The following is a 27,352-nucleotide window of genomic DNA, read 5'->3' on the forward strand; positions in this document are numbered from 1 at the left end:
TATACCACATGATTGATCTGTTTCTATAATGGTTCTCACTAGATCTTTTCAGGCATACTCTCACATTCATCCAAAGGATAATATTTAGATATAATACAGAAGTTCTGAGCAAATGTACATTTTTGGGCAAAACATGAGTTGTCCATTTTTTTCATTGCATTAGCCTCTGATCATTGCTAAAAATGTTTTATGACTTTTTTCATATGGAGTGTCTTATAATTTGTTGAGGATTTAGTATCGTCAATTGAGGTATGACCACTGTTTCAGTCAAGAACAGCATTCATATTAGTCATGGCTGGAATGAGTATTGTCCTCCGCACGTTTCAGCTTTAAGCCTTCATCATGAAGCCATGCTTGGTATGAATCCTTATCACTGTCAGATCATGTAATTTTTAAGACGATGTATTACTGGTTGGTTTCCTAAGTCTGTATATTTCATCACTTAATAAGTCGTAAAAATTTATCCATCAACAGAGGGGGGTGCAAAAATACGTCCCCCGTGTTTTTCGTCCCTTTGTGGTAATAGTAGGTTGTGGATGCCGCAACAAGGAAATCGAGTTTACCCCGGCACCAGGGATCCCTTACTCCACCTGTCCTAAGCGTGATCAGGAGTTGGACAAGTGCATCACGTGGGCGTGCGTAGCTCCTGTCCGTGAGCATACTGCATAGTCCCGTTTGGTAATCGGGTTACATGGCGTTCACACTAGCTATAGTGTCTCCCTTGCTCTCCTACACAATTCCCAGAGAAACAAATCATTAGATACCCCAGAAAACAACACTCCCAGATCTCTCATGAATCGCGGTAACAAGGCACACCCTTTCGCTCACACTGTTCTACTTGCCCACAATAAGATCTGACAGAGACACAAAACAGTTTAAAATATTTATTTTAACTAATGTGCCCTAACATGCTGTATATGTGCCACAACAAGCAGGATAATGCATGATACAAATATAGTCAGCCTAGCAGCGAGTCCTTACATCATGAAGGGAGATGTCATCATAAAAAGACAATGGAGAAAAACACTATGGTGCCTAATCTCCCTCCCCTTTCTAAGAAGAACTATTATTATATAATATAGGATCTCTGTACTTTGTCACCAGACCCCATAACGTACCCTTACCCTTACCCTATTCATGGCATATCTACTTCATAGGTCTTCTACCTGGAAAGTTCCCTCTCCAAAGGTGTTTCACCTCTTTATGTACCCTACTAAAAAACCCAAGTACGCTGTCCAGACAACTGCTGCATCAGTATGTTTTCTTTAAGGGATCAGGTCTGGCCAGAACAAAATTACAAGGGGCATTGTTGTTCGACCTTGCACATAATGTTCAGTCAAAATCCCAGGAACTTGCAGAAAGCGAACACATCCATGTGAAAGCAGTCATTACAATATTGCAAAAATAAAGATGTATAGTAACGTGAGCAAAGGAAGCAGGCAAGCTGCAAAATTAGTACGCCATTCGTTTTGAAAAGTTCGCAAAGATTCGTCAAAGCGCCACAGATATTGGCAAAAGAAGAAATGCTGTGGTGGCGATAAGTGCTTGTGAATATGCCTCAAAGTGTCATAGTGAGTCTGGTTATGCATGGAGAGTTTCATAGTGATCCATCAAGCGGGGTACAAGAAAATGCGAGGAGGTCAAAAACAGTGGACCTCCCATGTTAATTCCCATAGGAGCTTTGAACCTGACTACAGCCCGATCCGCTGGACGGAAACACACCAAATGCTTCAGGAAGGAAGTTTTTGGTTTATAGATTACGCTTTCAGTTATCCTATGTAAATCTGTTAAGTAGATGTTGAGAAATGTAGGGAACTCCAAATTTGATTATCTGAGATTGTGGATAATTTGCGGCGATTTCTCAATTAATCGTGAATTCACGCACCAACAGGAATGCCATGATTGGCTGGCCACAACTTGAGTAGAGAGTTGTGGCCTCCATTTTACCTAATCGGAACAGTTCCCAGGGCTGAAACTAAATGGTAGAAAGTGGCATAAGGGGTCAGTTTGGATGAATCCAGACCCCATGAGAGGAATATACTGATGTTTGGCAAACCCCTTATGAATAATATGAGTGAAGAAAAGTTCGTTTTTTCCACTCGTGATATTCACAAATCAGTCACTTCTGTCACCATGGGCCCTCTATAACGTTGCAACACATTTGCGAATAAACGTGGCAACACATTTGCAAACATTAGTGAAAAATATGTTTATATACTAGTGGTGGGTGGAATTTGCGAAATTCACTTTCACAAACTATCGTGAAAATGTTGAAAATCTCCACAAACACGCTGGAAATATCGCGAAGACGCGGAAGTTCTTTTCCGGCCAGTTCGGGGTATTTTTTGCGTGATCACGGCTCGCCAACTTACATATGCAGTTGCTCATGGACGCAGCCATCTTGTTTTCACTTGTCCCGCCCGCTCGCGTTCGATATGACGTGCCGCGTCCTCACGCTCTCGCTCGCCGTAGAGAATGACGTGTTCGAGATCTCAATCTTCTCATACTCTTGCGGTGCATGATCGCGAGAAGAAAGACGTGATCGCGAACTGTCGCGAGACAGCATGAATGGCTACCAACAATCCAACATCTCGTGGAGAACGTGACCGGATCGGGAAAACTTGTCGGCGAACGCGGGGATTCAGGTAAGGCGATCGCGCGCACGCGAGAATGTATTTTTTTACAGCGCGTGCAAGAAAAAAATTACCGGTAAAATGCGGATTGCGGAAATTTTGACATTTTCGCGCTTTCCACGGAACGCAAAAATGCCAAATTATCTCAATTTCCGCGAGCGGAACGGAATTTTGGCCCAGACCTATTATGTACCCACCCTCAGTCTTAGACAGTCATACCCACTCTGAGACCCATGTACCCACTCAGAAACTCACTCACACACCCACTCAGAGACTCATCCACCCACTCAGAGACATATGCACCCACACACAGATCCACTCATACTGTCATGCACCCACTCACAGAGACACTCACACACCCACTCACAGATATACTCAGAGACTCATTCAACCACTCACAGACCCATTCATCTACTCACTCACCAAGTCAAATTCTCATGCACTTACTTACAGACCCAGTCTGATACTAATGTACCCACTGTCACACCAACTCAGATGCTTATACATCAACCCACAGACCCACTCACTAACTCATGCACCCACTCTGACACTCATGCTCCCACTCACAAACCTACTCAGAGACTTACACATCAACACACAAACCCACTCAGAGAATCATGCACCTACTCACACATCTACCCAGAGTTTCATGCACCCACTCACAGAACCACTCAGAGTCTCATGCATCCAGTCACAGACCCACTCAGGCACTCATGCACCCACTCACAGATACACTCTGGAACGAACATACCCAGTCACATGCCTACTCATACAGTCATGTACCCACTCACTTACTGTGTTAACTGGTCATGCACCCACTCACAGACCCACTCAGACACTAATGTACCCACTCACCCATACACCCGCTCAGAAAACCACTCAGACACTCATGCACCCACTCACAGATCTACTCAGACACCCACTAAGACACTCATGCTCCCACTCACAGTCCCACTCAGACACCCACTCATGCACCCACTCACAGACTCACCCACCAATCCAAAGACCTACTCATACAATCATGCACTCACTCACATAGTGACCTACATACTTATGGAGGTAGTTGTAAACCTTCTCAGACACCCACTCACAGATCTACTCAGAAACTCAGACACCAAACTTAGACACCTACTCACACACTCACTAAGACAGCCACTCACAAACCTACCTAGACACTCACACACACCCTCACAGACCCACTCAAGGACTCGCACAACCACTCACAGATCCACTCAGAGATATATGCACCCACTCAGAGACTAACACACTCAGTTATAGACCCACTCAGAGACTCATGTGCTCACTCACAGATCCTCTTAGAGACTCATGTATTCCTTAATAGACTCACTCTGAGACTCATGCAATCACTCACAGACCCACTCACAGACTCACACACCCACTCACACTCACTTAGAAACGTATGCACCCACAAACTGATCCACTCAGACACTCATGCACACACTCACAGGCTGACTCACATGCTTATGGAGGCACTTGTAAACCCACTCAGATACTCGACACCCACTAACTGACCCAGTCAGACACCAACTCAGACACTCAGACACCCACTCAGACACTCATGCATCCACTCATAGATCCACTCAGAGACTCGCATACTCACTCACAGACCCACACACACAATCATGCTGTCACTCACAGACTGACTTATACACTTATTGAGACACTTGCAAACCCACTCACACACTCTCACACCCACTCAGAGACCTACTCGGACACTCACTCAGGTACACATCCACCCACTAACAGACCCACTGAGACACTCATGCACCCACTTACACACCCAGTGTTCAGTTATACACCAACTCCCATGCCCATTCAAAGCAGAATACAACACCCACTACACTTTTGAATGAACGATAATACTAAATGCTAAACATAAAATGCTAAACATTTGACCCGTCGTTCTCTTGCTAGGACGTGTGCCGCCAGCTTGCTTGATTATCGCCATACCGAGCGAACTCGGACGTGATTATTTGTTTCCGCCGATATCCCCTACACCCTGCTGGGTCCTTTGTCTTGAGGATGGTATCGAACGGCTAACTGCTGCCCTGTCTAAAAAGAATACCGTTCTCCGCGGATGACCAAACTCGATCTTATTCTGGTCTCCTCTCGCATATAGACGTTTGTTATCCCTGTGAAGAAACTCTGTTATTGCTGGCCGGCATTTGATCATCGCCAGACCCTGGCTCCAATGTTTAGCCTGAGATCTACTGACTGCTAGGTGTGCTTGTCCCACCATCTCTGCCCTCCTTGGCCCTGATGAAGGTGCAGCCCCTGTTGGGGCTTGTTCACCGAAACGCGCGTCGGCACTCTGTCACCACATTTCTTGTTATTGCAAATGTGCCTATTGGTGCTTTTTTTAGCCGCTTGGGCTGTATAAAGTCCACCTTCCCCTATTTGAATTGTTAAAATGACCATCTCCATTTTGTATATGTTTTTAATTCACATACATTTATGTTATATGTTGTTTGTTGATGTTGTTGGATGTGAGAGAATCTGAGTGTAAGGTTGTCTGAAGGAGTGGTTTTTGGGACTGTTAGTAATTTGTTATTTAGAAAGTGTATGATCCCGATTATCCTCTCTAACACTTTCCTGAATTTATTCTGTTATATTTCTTTAATATTCTTTACAAACTCTCTCCAAAAAAATGAACTTTATATCCATATAATGAATTATGATGAAATAAAAAGACTCCTTTCTAAAAATATCTCGATCTGTTTAGACTTAGTCTGTTTGTTCCCATTGTGTCCTGGTGCTGCCTTTGGTTGAAGCGCTTAAGTATCCGGACCCTTTTCTGGGCCGTCCCCAATATCTTTTTCTGGCAGGTACTCTGTTTTTCTCTGGTATGGGTCTGGGGAAAACATGAAATCATCAACTCTTGTAGACAAAATATCGTCTACCGATGTCAGTGACAGTTGGAACACATCGTTTATAAGGTTAACTGCACAAAGATGTGAAACATCGCCTTCAGCATGGGATGCCGCAGCAATGTTCTCGTCCGTTACCTGTATGCCTGTTGATCCATCTCGTACCTCAGCAGCAGGAAGCGTCTGTGAGATCTCAACGAATGCTGTCATCAGGATTGGTAACCTCTGGGGACAACACAGAGCAAGGGCCTTTATCGGGTCCAGCAGGGTATCAATATCCATTGGTATGACTGATGGGAGTGTCAGACAGATGTCTAGCATGCATTCTTTACAGCAAAAAAGGCAGTGTAGAACAGGTAAGATGCAATCTTGCCAGATTGGTCTAAATGACAGAAACCATGTTGTATTAAGTTCTCATAGATGAGGTATGCCCAAAAGTTGCACTATGCGCTCACGGCACTTGAGTTCTAGGAGAGCTTTCTCCAAGTTGCTGGGAGTGATGCCGGTGGATAGGCTTGCTATAGCGTAGCAGTAGGAATAAAAACAGGATTCCTGCAAAGAGTGCTAGAACTAATGGCAGACCACCAAACACCGAGTGCACAAAGTTTGGAATGATTCCGAGGACTGCCTGAAAAGGTGTTAACAGTCCAGAACATATGGTCTTACATGCATGTATAACCCCGCTTGTATCAGAGATGTTTAAGATACGTCCCATCATTTCTATGAAATGTATAGGGCAGTTTGTACGAATTAGAGCCTGTATCTCAGCCGAAGTCCTTGCAATTTGTAGATCATAGGTTTCTTTGGCCCAGGTCAAAGGCACGGTTTGTTGCAAAAGCATGGCTTTTATTCTGCTTAAAGTATTGAAACATATAAAAGAAACATTCAATGAAGGCCATAGAGGCGACTCCCTGACAGTGTCTATTTGGGGGAACAATACTTGCATACAGCAAGTAACCCTGAGCTAACTGTTACCAGATATGGGATTCCTGGCAACATGCCACAGCAACCTTGATCATTCAACATGAGGTATCTCCCGTTAGAAAGTTGGCCAAATGTTGGATTAATCAAAACAGCTGTTGTACCCTGCAGGTGACAGGACAAGTTTGCCACAGAACCATTACAATCCCTGTGTAAAGAAATGTCCTGACATATGAGTGAACCACTCAGTGCATTTTCACAGTGTGTACCGCTTAGAAACACTTCACGACCCCCACTCCAACATCTAAATTCGTAAAGTAAATCCCAGGATGTCTTAATGTATTCCTTAAGCAACCTTTCATATTTGCCTGCTTGCATTTGTTTGAGGCAATCATGAAAATGAAAAGTAGTGACAGACAGAGTTATTTTAGCACGGATAAGCCATTCTGTAGCTGGTTTTTCTGCTACCGTACATGGTAATTTTTCCAGTTTTTCAATGCTCAGCACTGTATACTTTGCTCCCCTTTGTACCAGTTCGATCTGTGTATCCATGTGATTGTATTCTGAAAACAGAGACAACGTGTTGAAAAAATGCCAAGGCACAAGGATTGCAGCGTCCAGCCTAATAACATAATAGAACGTAACTGAGATTGCCCTTGTTGTAGCATGGCTAAATCTTGTTTGAGTATGTCAATAGCAGAGGATACAATGTTGTCCAGTGAATATATTCTGGATGACAAAGTTATTAACCCATTGTCGACCACAGTGAAAGTTTTCTCTAAGTTAATACGATCAAGCTCAGGTATTCTTTATGTGGCCTCTGCCTGTGGAACCTTCCATATTTCATTATAAGCAGCATGAATGCCGGCATATCTGAAATATTTTTGACGCGGTTTTCTCGGTCTTGGCAAGAAATCCCTAAGGTCTGCGTCTTCTTTAAGTAAAGATAAATGTTGTTTCACATCCTGGAGTGCAGATTTTTGTAGCCATCGAGGCACAATTTTCCTACACTGTATGTTGTTACTACCCCCGGATGCTGTCGTTGAACATAACGTGGGTCTGGCCTATGGATAGTAAAGCCCTGTAATCTATTCAGGAATCTTTCTTGACAGATGTTTGTGTCTGTGGGCCAGAGCAACCATTTTTCCTGATCCTTTGGTTTGTAGTATTGTGTGTACTGTGACTGCTTCTGTGTAGTGTTATAACTTGCAGGTGTTGGTACAGACGGTGTCTTCATGCCTTTGATCTTGGTTAATATACGACAAGACATTTCTTGCACAGTGTCATTCAAAAATATTATTTGCTGTGGGATGATACAGGCTCAAAACATAGCTTCTATCCCCTGCACTTGCCAATCTTTAGAACCCCAGGTGCATTTTGTGTCGATTGTAGCTTTCCAAAAGTCAAATCCTTGTCTAGACAGTTGGGCAATAAAGGCTGCAGAATAAATCTGTTTTGTATTTGTTAACATTTTTCTGTCCTGTTGTGTTCACATTCTTATGAAAAATGTTTCTGGATCGGATATATTGTACCCTGAAAAATATAGAAACTTATTTGCAAACGTTTTTGAACTACCCTTTGGTGGTGTAGGACAATGTTCCCATTGGTTAAACATAAATACATTTCTAGGTGTTGCAGATTTATGCAAGAAATTATGACCAAAGTGGTTGTAACAATAAAGCTGTTCGAAGTCTGATGAATCCTCTACGTTTTCATTGTTAGAGAACGCAGCAGACCTTTCTAGATCAGACATCATGTTATTAATAGTCTCAAAGTCCCAATCATCAGAATAGGTACTGGAGGTAATAAAGTCACTTAATACATTTTTAAATAAATGTGAAATCTTCAAACGTTCCGACGGGCCGAATATGTCGGAATCGATTTTGTCCCAAACTATACCATCCTGTATAGGAACGGCTGTGATGTTCACTGCTGACAAGTCTCTTGCTTCACGATGAGAAGACTTGTGTGGCTTTAAAAGTAAGTTCACATTTTTACTTTCATACAAATGTATCTGCCATTCAGAAACACTCCAAGAGTCATTATCAAAGCTAGCCAAAGCAGAAAGAAAAATGTTCCAGAAATAATACATAGTTCAATCCATGGTGAAACCAGATAAGTCTCTTTCAGAAATTGAAAAAAGTCTTCTACTTGTTGTTTGAAAGTTTTTAGGGCTGGCGTCATTTCAGGCTCACTTGGATCCTCAGAAAACATATCAAAGTTTATGAAGTAGCCAGAAGCAGTTCGGTCAATTGTTGGAATTGCATCAGGATTCGTCAAAATTGCTGGAACCAGTTGATCATGTGTTACATTTGTGTAGACAAGTGTATCTGGATGAACTGTTACTTGAGTTCCAAGAGGGATGAGTTCCATAGAGTTGTTGCATAGTCCTTCATCTCTTACTGCTGAATTCTCGATGGTTATGAGCCTGTCAGTCTGAAACTCTTGGATAGTAGTGAGAGGAGTGCATCTGCTACTAGGTCGGAGTCCACGAGGCCTACTATTTAGTATCGGCCACATAGTGTGGTTTGATTAAGTAAATTGACACAAATCTTTTCTCCTTTTTTCCACCAAGGGGCAGCAGAAGTTTTGTTCTTGTTCCGTGGACGGCTAGGACAGGTACTGGTTTTCTGTAAAAAGGTCCAAATTACTTCTTGTCCGCAATCTTCTCTCTGACTAGATCCCCAACTTTTGGGATCCAGACAGGCTTTGCTGGGACTGCCGGTTTTTCCCCAGTGGTGGTTGGCTTCAGGAACATGTTGCTTTGTTTCAATCTTAGTTGATTTAGATCCTGTAAAACAGCCAAACGATCTTTGACATCAAAGGGTTTATTTTCCAGTACTGTGCCTTTACATTCGAGATCAGGAACCCACATTCTTGTCCCAAATAGAACCTCATATGCAGTGACCCCCCCCAGAGAACTTCTTGGCAAATTATTTAATGAGCGTTGGACCCCATAAAGATGTTTGACCCGATAAATGAATTCCCTGCAACGTGAACGCCATTACGTTGATGACTTATCGTGTGTATACAGTGAGTTTTAGGTAGTTCGTTTCTCAACTGAATTACTTGTTCCCAAAGAGTTTTATGCTTTATTGTGCCACCTTTTGCATCTTTGAATCCATTTTGAAGCCAATTCTGTAAATCTTCATTATATGACTGGACACAGTAAAAGGAATCGCACACTATAAGTTTGGGGAATTTGCGATCTGTATTCTCAAGTGCCAGTATGAATGCTTGTAGTTCAGCTCGCTGAGCTGTACAATCTCCTAGAGATTGAGTTTTAGTGACCATTGGTCGAAAGTTACCATTTTGCATGCAACCTTTAACGATTGCGCATGCTGCACTGTAAGCTTGCTTACTACCTGTAGCGGGTTGTGCTGATCTGTCAGAATAAATTATGAATTCGTACTGATCGAGAGGCAGAATTTCAGTGGGCAGAGGACATTCATGTTCATATTGCAGGAACGCTTGTGTTTGTAAATCAGGATCAAAAGCATATTCAACATCTGTTGCAGCAAGAGAATTAACCCATTGTATCCATCTAGGATGTACATCTTTTGCATTTGGAATGCTTGCTTTTGTAACTGCCTCCAAGGCTGGTACTAGAGTCACAACAATAATTTGTTTCCCCTGAGCTAGAGCTCTTTCTTTTGCTACAGTGGTTTGAACTGCTGTCAGTATCATTTCTGTTGAAGTGAAGTGCCTCTCCTCTATATTTATTCTTTGTTACATTCTCTCTTTTTTCTTATTTGTTGCTCCTGGAGAATCCACCTATCAAACAAGATATCACTTAGTCTACTTATCTTCCTGGTTAACCTTTAGTATTCTTTTATTTTTGATAAGCCCCTTCTTTACTTACTTTGTGTGGTGCTTCTAATCTCTGAAAGAACTCTTCTCAATACTTGTATTTATTTTACTAACTATGTTGAAGTCTATGTCTTCTCTTTTAAACTGCTCTGTATTTTTTATGTAACCCTTCTTTTCTTTCCTTGCAGGATAATAGTTGTGTTATTTTATTTCTGGTAAGTATCTGTCTAAGTCTCTAACTATATACAATTGCTTTCAAATTAGTTTTGACATTTACTCATTATTTCTATTGTTTTGTCACTTAGCTAATGTCTTCTTTCTTCCTTCAGGTTCTCTCAGTGTTAGATTTACACCGGCAAGTTGCTTTCGCCAGTTGACGTGGATTACTGAGGAAGAGGCGCCACCAACTGCCACTTCTGAGAACTTCTCCTCACGAAATCACCAGGTACGATGTTAAATTCTATTCTCTGATCCTGTCTACTCCCGATGGAGGTAGCGAACGATTTCCGGACGAAAACCCGACGAGGTAATTACTCTAAACTGTAATTCTGTGGAGCCTTTGACTGAAGCTGCGTCCTTCGTAAATACTTCTGCGAAGTGCGCGTTTGTTCCAGCACGCGCGCTTCAACCAGCCTCTGAACACCTGTGGAGAAATAAACTAGACCGCCGCGGTGATTAGAAAGCGGCGGCCATCTTTAGGTTCCATTTTCGATTCAGCTTTGTCCAACCACTGGTTCTTGTCCGTATTCTTCCTCTAGGCCCATGACTTCTGCCTAGCACTGTGCCTATTATTGTCAAGGCACCCTTTGGAGGTCTGACAGTACCCCCCAACAAAGGAGGTCCTCTTAATTGTGGCTTCATAGGAAATCTTTGATGAAAAGATTTCACTAACCTCGGAGCATGAACATCTGACTCCAATTCCCAAGATCGCTCCTCAGGCCCATAGCCTTTCCAGTCCACAAAGTAGTACTTTCCTTTTACCTCTTTTGAATCTAAAATCTCCTTGACTTCAAATTCAACTCCAGATTCTAAGGGAATGGGTTTTGGAGGCAAGTTTTTTCGCAGTTCTAGTGGTGCCTTTTTCAACAAAGACACATGAAAAACTGGATGAACCTTCAACTTGGTGGGTAGCTTTAACCGATAAGTAACTTGAGACATCTTTTCTTCTATCCGATAAGGTCCTATAAATCTAGGTTGACATTTTCTGTTACCTTTTAACCTAAGGTTCTTTGTACTTAACCAAACACAATCTCCTTTCTCTAAGGGGGGGCCCTCTCATCTGTTTTTTATCTGCATAGGTCTTATATTTTCTTTTAGCCTGTTCTAAGTTTTGTATAACAGTCTGGTGGACTTGTTTTAAATGAGATACTAAGTAGGGGTGGGCGGAATTTGCTTAATTGCGTTACGCAAATCTCTGCGAAACGGTAAAAAATCTCTGCGAACATGTAGAAATTCCGCGAACACGCAGAATTGCTTGTTCGCGATGCTTTTTTCCTGTTCACAGTTGCTGTTTGCATGCTCGGGGAGAAATCTCTTGTGAACACTCATTTTGAGAACGCGAACAAGAAAAAATTTTGCGAAGTCACGGAAAGCAGAATTTTGGCCAATTTCGCGTTCTCGGCGTAACGCGAAAATACCGAAATTCCGCAAATTCCGCGAGCGGAACGGAATTTACCACCCAGGCCTAATACTAAGTCTTTTACTGCTGGAACCGAAATATCATTTTGCCTTATTGTGAAATTTGGGTGTCGGCCATAGTTCGGGTAAAATGGTGAATAGCCTGTAGAGACATTTCTGGCGTTATTGTGTGCAAACTCAACAGCCCATAAATATTCTGCCCACTCTCCATCTTGTTTCAAAAGGAACAACCTTAGGTACTGCTCTAATTCTTGGTTCACCCTCTCTGTCTGTCCATCTGTCTCAGGGTGATAACTGGTTGAATACCTAGCTTCGATTCCCAGACCTTCCAGAAAGGCCTTCCAAAAATGAGACATGAATTGTGTACCCCTATCCGAAATAACAACCCTTGGAATTCCGTGAATCTTCACAATTTGTGTACTGAAGTGTCTGGCTAGCTGCTTAGCTGTAAGAACCCCTTTTAGAGCCATGAAATTGTGCCATCTTAGAAAATGTGTCTACTACCACTAGAATGGTGTTGAAACCTTGACTAAGTGGTAAATCTACTATGAGATCTAATGTAACTGTGTGCCATAGAAAAGGTGGTGTAGGCAAAGGATGTAACAACCCCTTAGGGGCTTGCCATTCTGATTTTCCCTGAGCGCAGATTTCGCAGGTCTTAACGTACTTTTCAATGTCTCTGTTCATATGAGGCCACCAATAATGTCTTTTAACTAATTCTTCAGTCTTAGCTTTTCCCTTGTGTCCTGCTAAAAGAGTATCGTGTCACTCGTACAGTGCTTAATTTTGTAACTCTTCGGTGGGCAAGTACAAGGCGCCTTTATAATAGGGTAACTGATGTTGGATCTCTCTTCCTGTGTCCTCTTTGACCCAATCTTGCATTTCTTCTGGACTCATGGTCTTGGTTATTTGTTCCTTCAGGTAAATTGAGGTGGTGGCGCTAATGATTCTGGTACTTGGAATTATAGTTTGATTTTTTGGTTGACTCTTCTGGTTTTTGGTTCCTAGTCTGGATAAGGCATCAGCCTTCCCATTCTGAGCCCCAGGTCTGTAAGTGATTACAAAGTCATAATCAGCAAAGTACAACGACCATCGAAGTTGCCTTGGAGTTAGTGTCTTAGCTGATTTCAGAAATTTTAAGTTTCGGTGATCAGTGAAAACTGTTACTAGATGCTGAGCTCCCATGAGATAGTGTCGCCACTCTTTAAAGGCGTCTTTAATGGCCAATAACTCCTTCTCCGTTATAGTGAAATTAACTTCAGCGGGCGTCAGTTTTCTTGATCTGTAGGCGACTGGATTCAACTGACCCGTTACCTTGTGTCGTTGGGATAGCACTCCCCCGACTGCTAGATCGGAGGCATCAGTCTCAACGTAAAATGGTTCCAAGGGATCTGCATGTAAGAGTATTGGAGCAGTGGTGAAGTCTTTCTTCAGAGATTTAAAGGCTTCTTCAGTTTCTTCTGTCCAATCAAAGCGAACTCCCTTCCTGAGTAGTTTTGTAAGGGGAAGTATTTTCCGCGAGAATTCACTTATAAACCTTCTATAAAAATTTGCGAACCCTATAAAGCTCTGAACCTCCTTAACACTTTCGGGGGACTTCCAGTCGACCACCGCCTTGATTTTCCGTTCATCCATATTTATTCCAGTTGGAGAAAGGACAAAACCTAAAAACTCCACCTGGGAAACGTTGAACGCACATTTTTCTAGTTTTACAAACAGCTTGTTTTCTCTGAGCTTCTGTAAGACTCCTCTCACTTCCCCTCAATGCTTATTTTTGTCGGATAAATAAATCAGAAGATCATCAATGTACACAATTGCTCATTGATATATATATTCATGGAGGATGTCATCAATAAAATGCTGGAAGGCAGCCCGAGTGTTGCACAGACCATACGGCATAACTTGGTATTCGAATAGCCCAAACCTCGTTCTGAAAGCTGTCTTCCATTCATCTCCTTCACACATTCGGACTAGATTGTAAGCTCCTCTAAGGTCGAGTTTGGTATATATCTGTGCTCCCTTCACCTGATCCAATAGGACGGAAATGAGTGGAAGCGGGTATCGATTTTTCTTGGTGATCTTGTTAATCGCGCGATAATTGATACAAGCCCTCAAATCACCTTCTTTCTTCGGCACGAAAAATAGAGGCGAAGACGCTGGAGATTGCGATGGCCAGATGAAACCATTTGCCAGGTATTTGTCCAAGTATTCTTTCAAATGACGATGTTCCTTTTCTGTTAAAGCATAAACTCGACTGCAAGGCAGATTAGAGCCCGGTTCTAGGTCTATCTTACAATCATACACCCGATGGGGTGGCAATTGTTCTGCCTCCGTTTCATTGGACACATCCTCACAGGACACAGGTTCCGAAACCATTTGTCCGTCCGCAATCTTGGTGCTTTCTGACCGAGCCCTATCAAACCTAGGAATTATTGGTTTAAAATCTCTTCTTCTTTCTCCTTTTCTCTCACCTTGACAGAAGTCTATTTCTAAGACCAGGTCTACCAGCTCTGAAATTTCCGTGGGTCGATTTGGAATTTGCGCCAGCACATCTTTGAGTTCGTTTCTTAGCCCTCTATAAAAGACTGCAGCTCTTTTACTCTCGGGCCATTCAGTTTCCACTACCAGTTTGTTAAACTGCGCTAAGTATGCCACAAGGTCTCGGTTTCCTTGCCTTAAATCGAGTAATTCGTTATCAACCGCTTGAGAGATTCTTCGTCTTTCAAAGATCCAAAGAAATTCTTGCTTGGATGCTTCGTAATTATGCAGCAGAGGATCATCACGGGAAACCAGGGGCATGGACCAAGACGCCGCATTACCGCTTAAATATGACAACTCGAAGGCCACCTTTGACTGCGCATCTGGGAAAATCGAAGGGCGACACATGAAGTGTAGAGAGCACTGAGTGATGAATATCTGCGCCTTTTGTGGGTCTCCACTAAATCGCTCTGGGGGGGCTAACGGTATAACTGGGGACAAAGAGTGAATCACTTGTGTTGTTATTCTACTTGAACCTTCAATTGGAGGATCTAAAGTTTCTCGTCCTGTACTAAACGGTTGTCTTAACCTCTGAGCTAATTCTGCTGTTTCCTTCCTTGAGTTTACCACCTCCTGTCTAAGACTCTGGATTTCCTCTCTTACTGCCACCAACTCCTACTGTATTTTCTCTAAAACCGTCCCTAAGGTCTGCAAATGTATTCCTTCAGTCATTTCTGTTTAGGTGCAAGTTTTGAACGTGGGCACTTCACTCTGTCAAGGTTCAAGAGTATTCTTTCAGGAATCTTGCACAGGAACAGAGACGCTGATTCCCAACTCCCCTTCAAGGATATCTCTGCGGTCCAGCTAAATATCTAGACCCCAAATCTACCCCCAAGGGGGAAAGGGGAGTAGATAAAATAATAAACTAAGAAGAGACTGGTCCTGAAACTTGTCTTCTCTCCTTCACCTGCTTCTTCGTCCAATCTAAAGACTGTGTATTATCTGAGAGAATCTAAATATCAAGCATAAAAGTTATTAATCACTTCTACCTTTACACTATTCCAATATTCTATCCAGTTCCTATGTTCTTTTACCTACCCTAAGTACTGTGCCTCTCCTCTGTATTTATTCTTTGTTACGTTCTCTCTTTTTTCTTATTTGTTGCTCCCGGAGAATCCACCTATCAAACAAGATATCACTTAGTCTACTTATCTTCCTGGTTAACCTTTAGTATTCTTTTATTTTTGATGAGCCCCTTCTTTACTTACTTTGTGTGGTGCTTCTAATCTCTGAAAGAACTCTTCTCAATACTTGTATTTATTTTACTAACTATGTTGAAGTCTATGTCTTCTCTTTTAAACTGCTCTGTATTTTTTATGTAACCCTTCTTTTCTTTCCTTGCAGGATAATAGTTGTGTTATTTTATTTCTGGTAAGTATCTGTCTAAGTCTCTAACTATATACAATTGCTTTCAAATTAGTTGTGACATTTACTCATTATTTCTATTGTTTTGTCACTTAGCTTATGTCTTCTTTCTTCCTTCAGGTTCTCTCAGTGTTAGATTTACACCGGCAAGTTGCTTTCGCCAGTTGACGTGGATTACTGAGGAAGAGGCGCCACCAACTGCCACTTCTGAGAACTTTTCCTCACGAAATCACCAGGTACGATGTTAAATTCTATTCTCTGATCCTGTCTACTCCAGACAGAGGTAGCGAACGATTTCCGGACGAAAACCCGACGAGGTAATTACTCTAAACTGTAATTCTGTGGAGCTTTTGACTGAAGCTGCGTACTTCGTAAATACTTCAGTGAAGTGTGCGTTTGTTCCAGCGCGCGCACTTCAACCAGCCTCTGAACACCTGTGGAGAAATAAACTAGACCGCCGCGGTGATTAGAAAGCGGCGGCCATCTTTAGGTTCCATTTTCGATTCAGCTTTGTCCAACCACTGGTTCTTGTCCGTATTCTTCCTCTAGGCCCATGACTTCCACCTAGCACTGTGCCTATTATTGTCAAGGCACCCTTTGGAGGTTTGACATGGTGGTATTCGTATTGGTGGTGGTATTGGTGGTGGTGGTATTGGTGGTGGTGGTATTAGTGATATTGGTATCGGTCGTATTGGTGCTGATGATATTGGTGGCAGTGGTATTGGTGGTGGTATCGGTGGTGGTGGTATTGGTTTGGATATTAGTGGTGGTATTGGTATTGGTGGTGGTGGTATTGGTGGGGTGGTATTGATGGTGATATTGGTGGTGGTAGTGGCATGAGTGGTGGTGGTGATATTGGTGGTATTGGTGGTGGTGGTATTGGTGGTGGTGGTATTTATATTGGTGGTGGTGGTATTGGTGGTGGTATTGGTGGTGGTGGTATTGGTATTCGCGGTGGCATTGATATCAGTGGTGGTATTGGTGGTGGTGGTAGTATTGGTGGTTGTGGTATTGGTGGTGGCAGAATTGGTGGTGGTAGTATTGGTGGTTGTGGTATTGGTGGTGTGGTATTGAGGGTGGTAATGGTGGTGGTTGTGGTATTGGTGGTGATATTGGTGATTGTATTGGTGATGGTGGTATTGGTGGTGGTGATATTTGTGGTGGTGGAGGTATTGGTGGTATTGATGGTGGTATTGGTGGTTGTGGTGGTTGCATTGGTGGTGGTGGTATTGGTGGTGGTGGTATTGTTGGTGGTATTGGTGGTGGTTTTGTAGGTGTGGTACTGTGGGTAGTGGTGATGGTGTTATTGGTGGTATTTGTGGTGGTGGTATTAGTATTGGTGGGGTGATATTGGTGGTGGTATTGGTGGTGGCATGGGTAGTGGTGGTGATATTGGTGGTATTGGTATTGATGTTGGTGGTGTTGGTGGTGGTGGTATTGCTATTGGTGGTGGTGGTAGGGGTGGTATTGGTATTAGCAATGGCATTGGTATTGGTATTGGTGGTGGTGGTGGTATTTGTGGTGATGGTGGTATTGGTGGTTGTGGTATTGGTGGCAGTATTGGTGGTGGCAGTGGTTGTGGCAGGTGGTGGTAGTATTGGTGGTGGTGGTATTGGTGGTGTGGTATTGATGATAGTAATGGTGGTGGTTGTGGTATTGGTGGTGATATTGGTGATGGTATTGGTGGTGGTGGTGGTATTGGTGTTGGTGGTGGTGATATTTGTGGTGGTGGAGGTTTTGGTGGTTGTATTGGTGGTGGTGGTGGTATTGGTGGTGGTATTAGTGTTGGTGGTTGCATTGGTGGTGGTAGTATTGGTGGTGGTATTGTTGGTGTGGTACTGGGGTTGGTGGTGGTGTTACTGGTGGTATGTGTGGTGGTGGTATTAGTATTGGTGGTGGTATTGGTGGTGGTGGTATTGATGGAGGCATTGGTGGTAGTGGTGGTATTAGAGGTAGTATTGGTGGTGATAGTATTGGTGGTGGTGGTATTGGTGGTGGTGGTGGTTTTGGAGATATTGGTATTGGTGGTGGTGTTATTGGTGGTGGTGGAGGTATTGGTGGTGGTGGTGGTATTGGTATTGGTTATATTGGTGGTTGTGGTGGTATGGGTTGTGGTGGAATTGGTGATGGTGGTGGTGGTAATGGTGGTGGGGGTATTGGTGGTGGTATTGGTGGTGGCGGTATTGGTGATGATGGTATAAGTGCTGGTGATGATGTTGATGGTGGTGATATTTTATGGTGAGGGTGGTATTGGTGGTGTCCTCACCAAAATCCACACCAACGCTAGTAACACAAAATAACTCTTCAATGTCAAATAGCAGTTCATCAAACCCCCAGCAAAGCCATGGATGTCACACCATCCCAGGACCTCTGCAACAAGCTCACCTCCTACTTCCACCTGAAAATCATGGCCCTCTACGACAACTTCAGCGAACAAACTCCAGACACCACCCCCTCTCCATCACCAACAACCAGCTCACCATCACCACCTGGAGCCCGGCTACCACCGAGGACACTCTCATGACCATGAAGAACACCCACTCAGGAGCCCCCATGGACCCCTGCCAGCCGCACATCTACCACAGAGCTGCCACCGCCATAGCACCTGAACTAGGCCAGACAATTAATGGCTCCTTCAAATCCAGCATCTTCCCCGACAACTGGAAGCAGGCAGAAGTCAAGCCCCTCCTCAAAAAACCCTCAGATGACCCGATGGATCTGAAAAACTACTGGCCCATCTCTCTCCTTCCCTTCACAGCCAAAGTCCCCGAGAGATTCGTCAACGCCCAGCTGACCACCTTCATCAAAGAGAATGCCATCCTCGACTCCTCCTGGTCTGGATTTTTCAGCAACCACAGTACCAAGACCGACCTCCTCGCCGCCACCAACGACATCCACATGCTACTCGACCAGGGCCACAATGCGGCCCTCATCCTACTAGACCTCTCTGTAACCTTTGACACCATCTCACACCGCACTCTCGCAGCCAGACTCCACAACGCCGGTATGCAAGGAACTTCTATCGACTGGATCCACTCCATTCTCTCCTGCAGAACCCAAAGGATCAGACTCCCACCCTTCCTCTCTGAACCAACAGATATTAACTGTGGAGTACCCCAAGAATCCTAGCTCAGCCCCATGCTCTTCAACATGTACATGGCCCCCCTCGCCGCCATTGACAGACAGCTTGGGCTCAGCATAGTATCCTACGCTGACGACACCTAGCTCATCCTCTCCCTCAAGAAGAATCCAAAAGACACCAGACTCTGCTTCCAGGAAGGGATGAAGGATGTCGCAGCCTGAATGAACAACAGCTGCCTGAAGCTCAACTCAGAGATGACAGAGGTCCTCATCCTCAGACCCTCCTCCGCCACCTGGGACAACACCTGGTGACCTTCTTCCCTCGGAACCTACCCACTCATCAGACAATGCCTGAAACCTCGGCATCATCCTAGACTCCTCCCTCGCCAGATCAACGCCATTGTCTCCACCTGCTTCAACTCCCTCTACATCCTCTGCAAGACCTTCAAGTGGATCCCCCCAAATGCAGAAACACCGTCACCCATGCACTCATAACCAGCAGACTGGACTACAGCAACGCCGTCTGTGCTGGAATCAACAGCACCCTGATAGACAAGCTCCAAACCAGCCAGAGCACCGCAGCCAGACCCGTACTCGGAACCACACGACATGAGCACATGACCCAGCACCTCTGAGACCTCCACTGGCTCCCCGTCGAGAAGAGAGTAACCTTCAAGCTACTCACCCACACCTACAAATCCATCCACAACATCAGACCCAAATACCTCAACAAGAGAGTCTCCTTCCATGTACCCTAAAGGAACCTTCGCTCTGCCGACCTCGCCCTGGCAGAGACCCCATGCATTCGCAGAACCAGAGCAGGTGGAAGAGCCATCTCCTACATTGCAGCAAAGACCTGTAACGAGCTCGCAGTCAACATCAGATGCTCCCCTTCTCTGCACACCTTCAGGAAGAGCCTCAAGACCTGGCACTTTGACTGATTTGGAACTGCACCCCCCCAGCACCTCAAGACCCTCACGGGTGAGTAGCATGCTTTATAAAATCCTGATTGATTGATTGATTGATTTATTGATTGATTGATTGGAATTAGTGGTGGTATTGGTGGTGGTGATATTGGTGGTGGTGGTATTGGTGGTGGTATTGGTTGTGGTGGTATTGGTGGTGGTGGTGGTGGTGATGATAATGGTGGTGGTGATATTGGTGGTGGTGATATTGGTGGTATTAGTGATGGTATTGGTAGTGGTTGTATTGGTATTGGTGGTGGTGTTGGTATAGCTGGTGGTTGTATTGGTGGTAATGGTGGTGGTTGTATTGGTGGTATTGGTGGTGGTGGAATTGGTATTGGTGGTATTGGTCATAGTATTGGTGGTGGTGGTATTAGCTGTGGTATTGGTGGTGGTGGTGCTATTGGTGGTATTTGTGGTGGGGTATTGGTGGTGGTGGTATTAGTGGAGGTGGTGTTATTTATGGTGGTGGTATTGGTGGTGGCCATATTGGTGGTGGTGTTGATTTTAAGAAAACAGACTTTTCAAAATAACCCATCAGGTGGCTTTAATACAGATAACATGTAACACAGATGTGCTGTTGTCAGCGTCAGCCCATTAGCACAGGATTATGTGCTACCTTGAGTTCACATGACTTAATTGGGTAATCATTTCTAAATCCATTTTACTTAGAGGGTTGAAACCAATTTGAGATAATGGCGAGTTAAGTGATAGAAACCAGGGGCCGCCATGCTGCTTAAATAAACACAAGCGGTTTCAGCTGAAGCAGTGCATGTCCAGCATGCAGTAAGAGAAACTCAATAGAGTAAATAGTGCTTACAGACTAAATAACAGCTCCCTTGTAACAACTGAAGTAAAGGGGCCAGTAGCCATGGGAGGGTACAAATGAAGACAAGGCCGTACTAAGGAGGGACTAACAAGCCTATTAACAAATGGTAAGGCAGCATTTACGAAAGACAATGACACAAGCCAATGAAAAATATGGGAGGAGAGTGGGGGCTGCTTCTCTCCCTTACTCTAATACAGCAGTCTCGCAGTGTGAGCAGCACATGCGTGCTGCTGATAGGCTCAACCTAAAAAGTAAACATAGTTAGCATGTATGGTTTTTAAACAATCTGCAAAATTGCATCCACAGATTACTTCCCAGCTGATGCGATGCTGTTATAGTCCATGCAGAAGGTAGCAAAACGTTTTAGTTCTGGTAAAATTTCACTGCATCTTCTTTCCACTTCAGCTGGAACTTTGTCGCCAGGAACAGGGGCTGGAGGTCTAGAGGATGATGATCCCCCTCCTTCTCTCTCTCGCTCTGTGTGATTTTAGGTTGCCACTTGTAATATGTTTTACCACATAGATTTTTTTTTGCTATGCCCGAGATAATGTCTGTAGGAGAGTTGGATCTGCTTCTTATAGTTACCCCCACTTTTTGCTGATGTATCACTGTTTTTGACTTAGATTGAATAGGATCCTGCTATCCAGGACCCCAGTCTAGCTTCTTTCTCCTCTAAATTGATTGCATGTACTTTAGGTACACTCCAGATTGGATTCTGGGGTACCCTTATGAGTCCCTAGAATATGGTACACCATGTACCCAGGGTATAAGTACCCCAGAGTCTTCCCAGGGGCTTCAGCATGTATTATGCCACCCCTAAAAGACCATTCAAACTGACACCCCAGGTCTGCTACTGCAGCCTGTGTAAGGTGGTGCATGCAACCCTTACTTAGATATAGGTTACCTATATCTATTCTAAATCACTGCACATATAAACATATCAGTCACTCCTATGGCAGGCCTTATCAATCTTGAAGGCAGGGTGCTGGGTTTAATGTGGGAGAGTGCCCATGCATGAGCAGAGCCCCTTTGCAGCCTTCAGAACCTATTTCCGGGGTTGTTTGTGATGCAGTCAACCATATATATTTAAGTGCATTATAACCTCTGTGTAAATGCTAACTTTAAAACAGCTGCTTAGAAACATGTCGGGCAGATTTACAAGCCCCTTGCGCCACTTTTCCCATGTTAAAACTGACACAAAAGTGGCACAAGGGGCTTGTAAATCTGCCCCGTCGTGTTTGGTGTCAAACACCTTGGAATCATACCTCCACACCAGTAACTGGTGGGGGAGGTAGGATTCCACCCTTCTAGAGGGACATATGCGACACACCGTTACACCTGGTTTTAGCTTTCTCGACCTGGGCATCAAAACAATGGATGCTGCCAGCCACAGACACGAGTCTGCCCCCCTGCTGCTGAGCCAAGCTAGAGCAGGGGAAGGATTGACAATAGGTTTCCTGTCACAGGGAGGTGTGACTACCTCCCAGACAGGATTTAGTGTATTGGGGCTGGGTGGGTGCACTCTGAGAGTGCTTTGATGTCTGCACTGGGAGCACATTTGGTGTCTCTGTGCATAGTCCAGCTCAAACCGGTTGCAGGAGCCATTTGCTCCTGGTCTGGTGTGAAACTGGACAAAGGACATGGGTGTAGCCATCCCTCTGTCCTGACCCTCCCCTAGGTGGGTGTCCAGAGTTTGTACCACCCCTTCCTTGGGTATAAAGTAGGAACCCCTGACTACAGGACCTTATAATTTACCTGGACTAAACTCTGCTACAGAAACCAAGTTCTTCGATGATCTACACAACGTTGGATGACTGAAGATTCTCCCTTGGAGTAAAGGAGTTACTCCCCTACAGCAGCAGGAACCTTTAACACATCTGACCTGTTTGCATCTCCCGAGCTCCTGAGTACTCTGAAGATTTCTGCAACACAGGAGGTGGGTTCCCGAGCATCCCTGAGGTTGATCTGACCTCTCAGCAGTTCTGAGACCAGTATCCCTTGTAGGGACCGTGCAACCTGAGTCCCTGTGTAGCTTGTACTTATGCAGCAGCATATGGTTTTTGGCAATCCCTGAGGCTGTGCTTTGGGCTATATGTAGTCCTGACCCCGAGCAGTAATCCCACGGAAGATTTCCAGCCTACACTCCATGAGTGTTCCGTGGGCTGGTATTTTGTGTTTCAGGTCAAGATCCCTTTACGATCCCTGGTCGTTGGCCTGTTGGTCCCTGTGAAGGTAACTTGGACTTTCAGTGGGATTTCCTGGTTTCTTCGGATGTGCCCTGACTCTCCATTGCTTGGAGAGTCCCCAGGACCTTGCTGGTCCTCACCGTAGCTTGTTTCCTCTGCCTGTGTGGGTTGCGGTTGCCAAGGCTTGTTGGTGTTTGTTCTGGACACTGACCCTCCAGCACTTGACATCCTTCATGGGACAGCTCACCTCCAGGCTTTGGTCATCTTCCACATCTCCTGGTCCCCGTGGCTGCAGAGTCAAGCATCCTATCTTCACACCTGAAGCACCCGACATCAGTGGGCATTTGTCTACTGAGCCCCTGATCACCCTGAAGTGACCCAGACTCTGTCCCCTCTGCTTTCAGGTTCCTCTCACCTCAGATCCAGGCTTGGATTCTACCGGACACTTTTCATCTTCCCGACAGCAGCTCTGTTTTGCATCACACCATTGAAAACGACGAAGGTTTCCGACATCACTTGACCCCTAACGACCCGGCTCCTCTGGGATAGGTAACACAGGTATCTCAGTACTCTCAAGGGTGCTGGCCTTATAACCTTCTATGTTTGAAAGGGTTTGCTTAAAGTCCTCTCCGAAGTGTCCTTAAACTCTAAAAGTCCAACCGCCACTTTCCCATAGGGTTGTACGGAGCTCGCGCCTGAGTTCACACATTGCACCCGTCCTTCGTGGGTCCCCTGTGTCACTACTTTGGGTGGTTTCTTGGGGTCCCGATGATTCTATGTGCTCTAGGCACTGTGTCTAGTTAAGTCGTGGTTGTTATACCACTTTCTTAGTATATGGTTTTGTCTCCCTCTGGAGCCAACTGTGTGTTGTGCTATTTACTGTTGTTTTAGAACTGTATTAATGTGTGTCTTGGACTCTAATCTCATAAAGAGATTAGTAGTGAGTGTTTAGAAATAAATACATATATTGTATTCATAGCTTGTGTGGTTCTCCTTTCATTTGGTCATTCAGGAGGTTCTGATCTGGTAAACAAAGCTACTTTACATTCCTTCAAGACTTAGCCTGAAGGCTGCTCTCCATAGCTACCACTAGGATAGCTTTCACATAAGGTTGTCTTTAACCTAATCATCAATAAGGGTTGTTTGGACTGGTACAAGGTGCCCACTTTAACTAGTGGTCAGTATATACTAGGCCAACTTCTCACAATGTCTTCTTAAATATGCTGCGCCTCGCCGATTCAGTTGTGGTCTTCCATTCACTATGCTTTGCTTCTTTATCGGACGACTGTTCATGCGCAGCCGCGTCCTTCTGGTCTTCAACAACTTCAAACTGTTGTAGATCTTTCTCTGGTTCTTCTGATGCCATTTTATTTTTGTAGATATAGCCCAAAAAGTTAAAAATCAGCAACATTTTTTAATTCAGTGTGAGACAATTCCTATTTTGGTAGTCATGTTTTATTCATGAGTTTCAATGCAAAAATGTATTTTTTGAAACTGTTGTTATTGATGAATGTATTGTGAAAATAAAGTTAAACCAATCTATTCATAAACAGCTAGACTCAAACTTTGTGCAAAATATGTCAACAAATATATTTTACATTTGTATTTGTAACTACTGACGTCATCGTGACCTCCGGTGTCACTGTGAATAAAGAAAAAGCATTTTTAATATTGTTTTATTGACAAATGAATACATAGAGGAAAGTTTAATTTGTATCTTAATAAACCCCTACAATGAAAGTTTATGTAAAATATTTTTACACTTTGTTAAAAACACGCAGTATTTGCAGTGTGTCCTCTGCAATCGCAACATCATTGTGAAAATCAAAAATATCTTAAAATAAGATGATTAATGTACTTTTGAAATAAATAGATGACAAATACAACAATAGGTGGAGCACAATGCAGATGTTATGTTCAATATCTAATTATAGAATAAAAAAATACAGGAACGTTATAGTTATGAAAAAGAATTTTAAAAAACATAGAAATTCAATGAAAAAAACATAAGTTTCAAGGACTTTACATTTAGGCTGACATTTCACTCATACACAAATCAGAGAAATTCAGCAGCTATAGTTAGCTGAGTTAACGATAATTCGCCCCCGCAATGCACTGATCACTCATGACATGGTCAGTGAGATCACTAATGGCATCACAGATGACAGCTCTAATTACATCTTTGATAAAATCACTGATGACATCAACCGGTGGCAGTGAATGTTTTTAAGGAGTATATGAGTGTTAAATAAATATACCAAGTTGAATTGGTGACTCAGAGGGTGTGTGAGTGCCTGTATAGATAATTCAGTGGGTGCGTGACTGACTGTACAAATGAGTGATTGGGTGTCACAATGAATGTATAGGTGAGTGACTGATTGTGTGAATGCCTACATCAGTCTGTCAGTTGGTGTCTAAGTGACTATATGTGAGTGGATTTATGGGTGAGTAATTTCTTTTCTGAGTACCTGTATGGGTGTCTGAGTGTCTTTGTGGGTGGGTGATGGCATGTGTGACTTGTTATATGGATGAGTGAGTGAGTGAGTCAGTGGCTGTATGGGTTAGTGAGTGTGTGTGTGAGGAGCTGTATGGGTGAGTGAGTATGTGTATGGCTGTGTGGGTGAGTGAGTGGATGTTACAGTAGGATATGGGATAGTAACTAGGTATGTGAAAAGCAGTATATGTGAGTGATGGGGTATATGAGTGACTGTATGGGTGAATGAGTGAATGTGAGAGTACTGTATGGATGAGTAGCTCCTTGGGTCAGTGACTATATAGGTGAGTAAGTACATGTTAGTATCAACATACCCACTTAGTTACTCATAGTATACTAACACATACTCACTCACCTATACAGTCACTGATAAAGCACACAATCACCCATACAGCCAGTCTCACATTTGTTTTCTGAGGCCCAATGGAGGGCTTGAAATATGGATTTAAATATACTGTTACAGTGCAGAACCCACTAAAAGGGAAGGATTGGATTCCTGAGTTACCCACCCAGTGAAATAGATGTTCGCTAAGGCTTGGCAAAATCTTAACCGCTCTTACCAAGTAATAGCAAACTGTGCAGTGCTTTAAGCAATGCAGAGGATGTTGTACTCGCTTGCTGAAAGCAGAGCACAATTGCTTTGACAGAGAGGGAGCTACATGTTAGCAGTTCCGTATGAATAAAAGCAATGCCAGCTCCCGCATGAGGTAGGGAGCTGGCAGGAACTGCAGGGGCTTTCAGGCTTGCCCACGGTCCCCCTCTTTGGTGAGTGGGTACCCTGAGTGGGACCAGGACACCCACATTTCAGGGTAGGAGACTGCACGGGCCCCCTTCATTTGCTTTTTAAATAGGAAAAGGCTGAGCCTCGGGGGATGGGGCACCAAGGCAGAAATCAGCCACTCATTTCACCTCCTTTTAATTTAAAAACTACATTTTAAAAAAAGCCTTGCCTGGGTGAGGTGGAGCTGCGGACCCCCCCTCTCCCCATTACAAAAAAGGCTTAATCCGGTGGATGGTGACCTCGGGACAAAATCAGCCCAAGGAAAGAGGATCACGCAATCCCCCTCCCAGAAAATATACAAAAAAATGCGGGACCGGCAAGTCAATGGAGGCCCATGTCCTTTCCCCACCACTCTGCCCCCTGATGCACTGTTGGTTGGGGAATTAGGTCCCCTTGGCACCAGAGGGTCCTTGGGGGCCAACAAACCTCCTGTTACCTCCAGTAAGTGCCAAACAGTGGGATTGCTGAAAGGTCTTTGGAGGCCACACGCCCTTTCTCCACCAGTCTGCAAAAGTACCTCCTGACACACTACTTGTTGGGGATGAAGTCCCCTTGGCTGCTGAGGGTACGGGGGCAACAAGCCCTTCTGCCATCACAAATAAATCCCACACAGCTGGATTACTGAAAGGTCTAAGGAGGCCACAACCTCTTTCTCCACAACTCTGCAAACACGCCTCCTGCTGTACTACTGGTTAGGGGATAAAGTCCTCTTGGAAGCTGAGAGTCCTTAGGGAGCAAGAAGCCCTCACATGTGATCAAGGATGTGGCTGAAAAGCATGAACTTTTGCATCAAGACGAGTCTGAGTGAGCATTTATCCTTCGTTGGGTTGGATTTTGCTGCACACATTTGCCGGTGGGCTCGTCCTGCATAATGCTCCACCCTTCATTTGCACTGGTAAAGTATCATTCCGATGATACTTGGACATATAGTATATATATATATATATTATCTACTGGCGGTCCCCAGTACATAGTTATAGTTAGGACCTATTTTCCATAGGAAATCCGCAACATTCTATTTGGAATAACGTTGGCGCCGGTTGACGAATCCTCGCAAAATTTTCCAAACTTTTGGCCAGCTCCGCTCTGCTCCTACCCTGAAAGTTTTGCGGTGATCCGTCAAGCGGGGGCCTAGAAAAAAGGGGGGTCCCAAAACACGTTTTCCCCATGCAATTTCCCATAGGATCTGTTGTCGCAGCTACAGGCCGAACCGCTGAACGGAA

This window comes from Triturus cristatus, chromosome 6 (genome assembly GCF_964204655.1).
Source record: "Triturus cristatus chromosome 6, aTriCri1.1, whole genome shotgun sequence".
In the NCBI taxonomy this organism is placed as follows: domain Eukaryota; kingdom Metazoa; phylum Chordata; class Amphibia; order Caudata; family Salamandridae; genus Triturus; species Triturus cristatus.